This window comes from Nomascus leucogenys, chromosome 4 (assembly GCF_006542625.1).
Source record: "Nomascus leucogenys isolate Asia chromosome 4, Asia_NLE_v1, whole genome shotgun sequence".
NCBI classification, from domain to species: Eukaryota; Metazoa; Chordata; class Mammalia; order Primates; family Hylobatidae; genus Nomascus; species Nomascus leucogenys.
Window position 1 is genome coordinate 101,512,468 of NC_044384.1, and position 8,677 is coordinate 101,521,144.

Consider the following 8,677-nt stretch of genomic DNA (forward strand, 5'->3'; position numbering starts at 1 on the left):
CCACTCCCCTCTGCAGTCCTCAGTGCTCCTCTTCTCTCTGTGTGCCCGGCTCCTGCCCAGGGAAGGGGAGGCACGTGGAAATCTGAGTGGCTGGAACCAGGAGAAAATTCACCTCCTCTGTGCTTCCCCAGTCTCAGTGCTTGGATTCTGAGGGTGGAGCCAGGCCAGGGTTGGTCTGCCACTCCCAGATTCCCCTGAGGGACAGGTCCCACAGATCACCTGCTCAGCCCCAGCTTCCTTCCCTGGGATTGGACTGCCTCAGACTTCACCCTTTCTTTGCCCCAGCTGCCCCACCAGCTGAGTGTGCCCAGCGGTCAGTACCCTCTATAGCCAAGGACATCTGGACCCCAGACCAAGAGGGGTCATAACCTGCTGGGGGGCCCAAAGATGGGACCTTAGGCAACACCCCAAGGCCCTGGGTTGACCATAGCCTCAGGAAACCCACGTTTCCCAGCCAGGGGTCTGGTTGGACCTAGGCTAGGCTATGGGGGCCCAGTTCTCCAGAGAGGGGCTGGGCAGGGCTGGCTGGGGCCTATTCTCTCAACAACACGGGTGTTTCTTGCTGGAGTTTTAGTTGCTCAGAGAGGGGACCCAGTGCTGGAGCCTTGGCCTGCTCAGATCTCTGGCTCGGTGTCCAGTCTTGACCCTTACCACCCTGTGGCTTTCAGGTAGGGAAGGGGCCTCAGAGGAAAACATGTGGGCTGGGCTAGGGTGGGGACACAAGACATGTGAGCCCTGCCACCAGCCAGAGTTTAGAGGAAATTCTGTGTTGAATCCCTGAACATCCCCCTAGCTGCTCCTAGAGTTTTCTCACAATGGGGCTTATTGTGGGGGGAATCTTGGGGCTCCCAGCTGTCTGGACAGGTGTCAGTTCCTGCTCCCTTTGTCACCTGCTGATCAAGGACACCCCCCGCCAAGAAAGACGGGACTGCGTGGCTGTGGGTCCTAGACTCTAGAGAACCCAACCCTACCCATGCTGTCCCCACAGGCCCAGGATGAGGCCTCCACATCTTCCCAGGCAGAGACCCTCACCCAGCACAGGCCAGACCACAGACAAAGATACCACTTGACAGATGGGAAACAGGGGCCCTGAAAGGGCTGCGTGGAAGGTCTGAGTCAGAACAAGCAAAGCACAGTTGGCCTGCTTTGTGGCAGAGGCAGAGGCAGCAGGGGGATCTCTGGAGGGGCTCCCAGGCACACCTCAGGGTCTGGAGGCCCTCAGGTCACTCTATGGTTTCTGAAGGGCCACCCCTCATCACGTCTTCTATCATGTTGCCCCCAAGCCTTTGCCTAGGCTATTCTCCCACGAGGAATACCTTTCCCTGTCTCCCTAGCGGGGTTCTTCTGGTCCTTCTGGCCTGGTTCAAATGCACTGTGTCTTGGTCATATGTCATTCATTCATGCTGGGTGCGGTGGCTCACGCCTGTAATCCCAGCACTTTGGTAGGCTGAGGCGGCAGATCACTTGAGGTCGGGAGTTCGAGACCAGCTTGGCCAACATGGAGAAACCCCGTCTCTACTAAAAATACAAATATAGCTGGGCGTGGTGGCACATGCCTGTAATCCCAGCTACTCGAGAGGCTGAGGCAGGAGAATCTCTTGAACCCGGGAGGTGGAGGTTGTGGTGAACTGAGATTGAGCCACTACACTCCAGCCTGAGCAACAAGAGGGAAACTCCATCTCAAAAAAAAAAAAAAAAAAAAGATATCATTCATTCCTTCTGCAACCTCATGTCCTCCCAGCCCTGTGTTGGCACCAGCCACAGAGACTGACTTCTCCACCCCAATTTGGCTTGAAATTTCAACAAAATTGTCTTGGAATAGTGGTAGGCAAGGCCTACAGGTCTAGAGCTGAGAGGTGGGAGCCACCTCAGGAAGGCAGAAGGGGAGACTTTGATGGCCTAGAGTTAGGGGAATTTGAGTGCCTAAGGGTCCGGGCCCCACCCAGACCCCACAGCTTGGAGAAGTCCTGTAAGGGCTGGGAGATAGACTCCAGGCAGAAAAGGGCCTGGCATCTAGGGAAACCTGAGCCTCTCAGAAGTGTGGAGCCTAAGTTGGGCATGGTGGCTCAAGTCTGTAATCCCAGCACTTTGGGAGGCCAAGGCAGGCAGATCATGAGGTCAAGAGATTGAGACCATCTTGGCCAACATGGTGAAACCCCATCTCTACTAAAAATACAAAACATTAGCTGGGTGTGGTGGCACATGCCTGTAGTCCCAGCTACTTGGGAGGCTGAGGCAGAGGCAGGAGAATCGCTTGAATCCAGGAGGTGGAGGTTGCAGTGAGATGAGATCGCGCCACTGCACTCCATCCTGGTGACAGAGTGAGACTCCGTCTTAAAAAAAAAAAAAAAAGAAGGCCGGGCACAGTGTCTCGCCTGTAATCCCAGCACTTTGGGAGGCCGAGGCGGGTGGATCATGAGGTCAGGAGATCGAGATCATCCTGGCTAACACGGTGAAACCCCATCTCTACTAAAAATACAAAAAAATTAGCCGGGCGTGGTGGCAGGCACTTGTGGTCCCACCTGCTCGGGAGGCTGAGGCAGGAGAATGGCATGAACCCAGGAGGCGGAGCTTGCAGTGAGCCAAGATCGCGCCACTGCATTCCAGCCTGGGCAACAGAGCGAGACTCCATCTCTCAAAAAAAAAAAAAGAAAAAGAAGTGTGGAGCCTGGGCAGAGGTGGAAGCCCTGAAGCTCTGGCCTTGCTGTCCACAGGGCTCTTCAGACCTCACCAGGCCTCACTCGACCTACCCAAACATCAGAATCATGAGGCTGGTGCTGGGCGTGGTGGCTCACACCTGTAATCCCAACACTTTGGGAGGAGGAAGTGGGCAGATCACTTGAGGTCAGGAGTTCAAGACCAGCCTGGCCAACATGGTGAAACCCTGTCTCTACTAAAAATACAAAAATTAGTTGAGTGTGGTGGTGGGCACCTGTAGTCTCAGCTACTTGGAAGCCTGAGGCAGGAGAATTGCTTGAAGCTGGGAGGCAGAGGTTGCAGTGAGCCAAGATCGTGCCACTGCACTCTAGCCTAGGGACAGAACAAGAATCCTTCTCATAAATGAAAGAAGAAAGAAAGAAAGAGAGAAAGAGAGAAAGGAAGGAAGGAAGGAAGGAAGGAAGGAAGGAAGGAAGGAAGAGAGAGAAAGGAAGGGAGGGAGGAAGGAAGGAAGGAAGAGAGAGAAAGGAAGGGAGGGAGGGAGGAAGGAAAGAAGAAAGAAAGGGAGGGAGGGAGGAAGGAAGGAAGGAGAGAGACAGAGAAAAAAAAGAAAGAAGAAGAAAGAAAGAAGAAAGAAAGAAAGAAAGAAAGAAAGAAAGAAAGAAAGAAAGAAAGAAAGAAAAGAGAAAGAGAGAGAGAGAGACCAGGCGTGGTGGCTCACGCCTGTAATCCCAGCACTTTGGGCAGCCAAGGCAGGTGGATCACCTGAGGTCAGGAGTTCCAGAGCAGCCTGGCCAACATGGTGAAACCCTGTCTCTACTAAAAAAACAAAAATTAGCTGGGCTTGGTGGCACGCGCCTGTAGTATCAGCTACTTGGGAGGCTGAGGCAGGAGAATTGCTTGAACCCGGGAGGCAGAGGTTGCAGTGAGCCCAGTGCACTCCAGCTTGAGCGAGAGAGTAAGACTCTGTCAAAAAAAAAAAAAGAGAAAAAAGAAAGAGGAAGGAAGGAAGAGAGAGAGAGAAAGAAAGAAAAAGAACGAAAGAGAAGAAAGAAAGAAAGAAAGAAAGAAAGAAAGAAAGAAAGAAAGAAAAAAAAAGAAAGGAAAGGAAAGAAAAGAAGGAAGGAGGGAGGGAAGGAAGGAGGGAAGAAAGAGAGAGAGAGAGAGAAAAAGAAAGAAAGAGAAAGAAGAAAGAAAGAGAAAGAAGAAAGAAAGAAAGCGAAAGAAAGAAAAAGAAGAGATGAAGGAAGGAAGGAAGGGCCGGGCACAGTGGCTCACGCCTGTAATCCCAGCACTTTGGGAGGCTGAGATGGGTGGATCACAAGGTCAGGAGATCGAGAAAGAAAGAAAGGAAGGAAGGAAGGAAGGAAGGAAGGAAGGAAGGAAGGAAGGAAGGGAAAGAAAGAAAAGAGAGAAGAAGGACTCACGAGGCTGGGGCTGGGGGTGCGTGTGCATGCATGTGCCTGGAAGCCTCCTGCAGGCCCCATCATGGGCCCCAGCTCCAGGCCTGGCTGTATGAGGCTCTCACCCTCCCAAGTGCTCTCACCTATGCACTTGCCCCCAGTTTCCTCAGCTGTTAAATGAGAGCAAGTTTCTTCATCACAGGGTGCCGAAAGGATCAAACAAGCCACTGAGCACAGATTGCCAGGAGCAGCATCTAGTGTGTAGGGCGCAGGCTCCCTGAGTCACCTTTGTTATGACTCATCAGCCCTCCCCGGTAGATGACAGGGAGACGTAGACGCCATCACTGGGGCACAAGAGACTGTGGAATTGCTCTATTGCAGCCCCAGGAGAGAGTAGGGGGCATTTATCTTCTCATCCAACAGAAGGGTCCACTCAGGTTGGGGCAGCCCTCAACTGCCCCGCCTTGACCCTGTCTTCTGCCATTGCCTCTGATCTTTGGGCATCCAGGCCCACACGGTGGGCCACCTAGCACACACGTTACACCCACTGGAGCCTCCACAGGCAAAGACAACATTATTGTCCTCTGTGGGGCCAGGGCGCGTGGAGGAGGGACCAGCATGTGGGTTGTCAGGGGAATGGCACGCTACCTGGGTGTCCTGGGCCCCCACCTCTCTCCCTCCTTAAATAGGACAGCCCCACTCTGGCTCTCCCACTCTGGCTCTGACCCCAACACCCAGCCCACAGTTCCTGTAAACAATTATGCACCAGGAGCTGTAGGGCAAGAAGATGAAGCCCCAGGTCAGCAGGGAGGTGTCCGGGTGACAGGGTGCAGAGGGTGCCCTGGGGCTGAGAGGGTGACTGAATGAAGGCTGCCTAGAGGAGGTGACACTGCTGCTGGGCCTTAAAGGACGCATCACAGATATCCTGTCCTGAAGGATGAGTGAACAGTGGTGGGAGAGCCTGGAGGCATGCCCTGCCATGGCGTGTCCTGGAGGCCAGAGTGTGGTGCTGTCTGGGGCAGGACTCAGGCAGCTTCACAAGCTCCTAGCGATGGGTGATGGGGTGAGGGCAGCAGCAGTGGCACATGAGCTTCACCTGGGCTGGCTCTTCCAAGGGCCGGGGGGGCCTGGACGGAGCAGCAGAGCGGCAGAGTGAAGGCAGACATGGGCCCTCGAACAGTCTATGGGGAGGACCCAGCCGGAGGTGCCTAGGCCAGGTGGGCAGGCTCAGCTGGCCCCAGGAAGCAGAGGTGCACGGAACCAGGGGCTGGGGCTGGGCGCTGCTGGAGACTGCCAGCCTGGGGGGCCTTTGCTGCCTCTGCGAGGACTCTGTTGGTCGAATGAGACCCATCCTTCCCTGAGGGATGGGACACCCCATCTGTAGGACAAGCTGCTTTCAGGAGGGGTGGCAAACGGGTGCGCCTTGAGGCTTCTACAAGGGCACGAGGCCATAGGCCAGGTCCCTCTCATACCTTCTGCCCTCCCCAGCTTCCCAGCATCCTCCTCTGCTCTCCTGGCTCCATCCAAGCACACCCATGGAGGGTCCTTGTACAGGGGCAGGGCCTGTCTGCTTCCAAGGGGGCAGGGGTTACTCCTCAGAGTCCCTGCCCTAGTGCCCTAATTCATAGATACTGAGGCCCAGATACTGAGGGAGAAGGCCGTGCCCAAGGTACCAAGGGCTTCAGCCTCCCAGGGTCCTCACCAGCCTTTCTTCCAGGCCCCCATGAATGAGCAACTCCTAGAAGGAGGAGTGGGCTGGGGGATGGTCCTGGGCCATCCCTAACCCTCCCCCAAGCCCTGCCTGGGGATTCCCTGCCCCGATGGGCTACGGCTCCTCTAAGGGCTTCTCTGGAAACAGATCTGCTGAGCCAGTTTGGGGGACAGAGCGGTAGGGGTGCCATCAGGGGGTCAGGTGGGTTGTAGGCAGGGGCTCCAGTCTCCCCCAGGAGCTGTCTGTGCTCCAGGTGTTAGGCAGGGCTCTTGGCTACCCCGCCCCCACCAGGTGTGGGGCTTCCGGCAGCTCAGAGGCCCCTTTGTCCTTTATCTTCTCTGCCTCCTTGGTGGCAGCATACAGATAAGCATCCCATTTAGGGCTGAAATTCCAGCCTGGCTGCCCATTCTACCACCTGGGGGTCTTGGGGGTGCCAGCTACAGCTACACCCTCTGTCCCGCCGTGGGACCCACCCAAAGTGTCCAGTCCACCCAGCACCTCCAGCTGCACATTTTCCCCAGGACCCCTCCCCAGCCTTCGCACTGGGACCTGCACCCCCTACCCCCTTGGCCGTAGAGGTGCAGGTCCCCCCCCCACCCTTGCACACAGGCACGCATCTCATTACCCACAGCCCTCTTCTTGATGACAGTGAGCCACTTTGATGCCCCTTCCCCTCCCCCCATTCACACCCCACAGAGTTGGGGCTGGGAGGTTTGCCCAGGGGCCCCTGACCTACCAGTGAGAGCCTGACGCAGAAGAGCTGACCCCTGTGTGATCCCAAGGACCCCAGGGTGACCCCCAGACACACGCATCCCCGAGACTTCCTCAACCACCCCTCTCAGGGACTCTCCATCTCCATCTCCCAGCCCCGTCTCAGCCTCTCTTCTTCCCTGTCTCCCCCCTCCCCCCTCATTAAGCCTCCTAAACCCGCCAGCTCCCTGAAGCAGGAAATTGCATTCTGCCAAGATTAAATGGACTTGAACGCCCTGCCTCTGCCCGCAAGGGAGGGGAGCTGAAAGGGGCCAAGTTTGCTGGCGGTGGGGTCCCCGGGACACTGAACCCCAGGTTGGAGAGGGGACTCAGAAGGGTGGAGTACTTCAGGATGGGGTAGGGCTCCCTGAAGGGCAGAGGGGAGAAGACAGGGTCTGCAGGGAGGCAGGGAGCTGGGGCTGTTGGCCCCTCCCCGCTGCAGGGGGAATGAGAAGCCAGGAGGGGAAGCTACTCTGTGGGGGTAGGGGCAGATTCTGATTAAGTGGGGGAAAGGGGGAAAGGGTGGAAGGAAATGGTGATTGGGAGGTGAGAGAGGATGCCTGTCAGGTTGAGACCCAACCCACAGGAAATGGGAAATGAACTTTTAGGGGTGCACTCTCACTCTCCAAGGGGTGCATTTTGGAGTGCCCAGAGGGAGGGGCTGGTACACTCTCTCTCCCCACTGGCACAAGGTCTAACAGGAAGCGTACAGTCAGAGACCCCTGTGTACCCTTGGGCCATTGAGGAGCTCACACACAGCCCTACAGGCAGCAGGACCCCACAACCCACCACCTGCGCTGTCAGGAAGTCTCCATCAGGATGCAGAGAGCACTGGAGTCAGGCAGGGAGAGATGCATTGAGGTCAACACCTCCCAGCAGAGGCCCAGATCCCATTGTCCACAGCAGCCCCACACTCCATAGACTGGGGAGACAATCATCCCCACTTCTCAGCTGAGAGAGCTCTGAGACCTAGCCAGACTGCCCTCCCTCCTCTCCCCATCATAGGGTCATAGGGCCCCCCAAACAAGGCCAATTCCAGATGTGAGGGAAGTGAGGAAAGAAGATATGCCAGCCCCTTCCTTCTCCAGGTGGGCGAGGGCAGGCACAGCTGGGCTGAGTGTGGGCCTCAGATGGGCCCCTGAGTCTAGGTCAGGCCTTCAGAGCCTGGTAAAGCCAAGGGGACTGGAGCCAGGGCTGGAGGAGCAGGAGGGAGCACAGTTGGTCCCAGGTGGTCAGGTGTCATCCCTGAGAGCACCTGTCCTGGAGAGTCATGGCCAGGGGTGACAATGCTTATGGTGCACCCCTGGTGTGAGAGCCTGTCCTTGCCATAGGGGTGGGGGTGGGCACTGGGACGCTGGGAAAGACAACTCGGCTCAGCCGATGTGGTGGTGGGGAATGCAGGGCGGTGGGAAGAGTCTCTGAAGGGAAGCAAAGGCCAGAAGAGGAGACAGGTTGTCTGGGGAAGGCCCAAGAGAACCTCAGCCTGCTGGGCGCGGTGGCTCACGCCTGTAATCCCAGCACTTTGGGAGGCCGAGGCGGGCGGATCACGAGGTCAGGAGATTGAGACCATCCTGGCTAACAACGGTGAAACCCCGTCTCTACTAAAAATACAAAAATAAAATTAGCCAGGTCTGTAGTCCCAGCCACTCGGGAGGCTGAGGCAGGAGAACGGCCCCGGGGACTGGCTTGTCTTCCCCCAGGGCCTGCCGGGGTGGCCCCGGATGCCCTAGCCCGGCATACACCTGCCCCACTGCCCACTCCTCCGGGAGGCGGAGTTTGCAGTGAGTTGAGATCGCGCCACTGCACTCCAGCCTGGGTGACAGAGCAAGACTCCGTCTCAAAAAAAAAAAAAAAAAAAAAGAACCTCCTGGCTGAATGGGGGCAGGCAGTGGTCAGGCATGAGGCTGGGCTGGGGGCTCAGAGGTCCGTGTGGTCATCAGGCAAAATTGGGGCAATGGACAGCTGTGGAGCTGTGGAGCTCATGCGAGCTCCAGGGCAGGGCTGAGGGGCTTCCTCCCTCAACTTCCCCAATCTCACCCCACTGAGGGCCCCAGCCCCACGGTCACTTCAGGCAGTCTGAGCTGGGCAGACAGTTTCCAAAGAAGGAGGCTGGGTCCATTTTGGCAGCTGTTGAAAAGCAGGCTTCCCCTGCCCA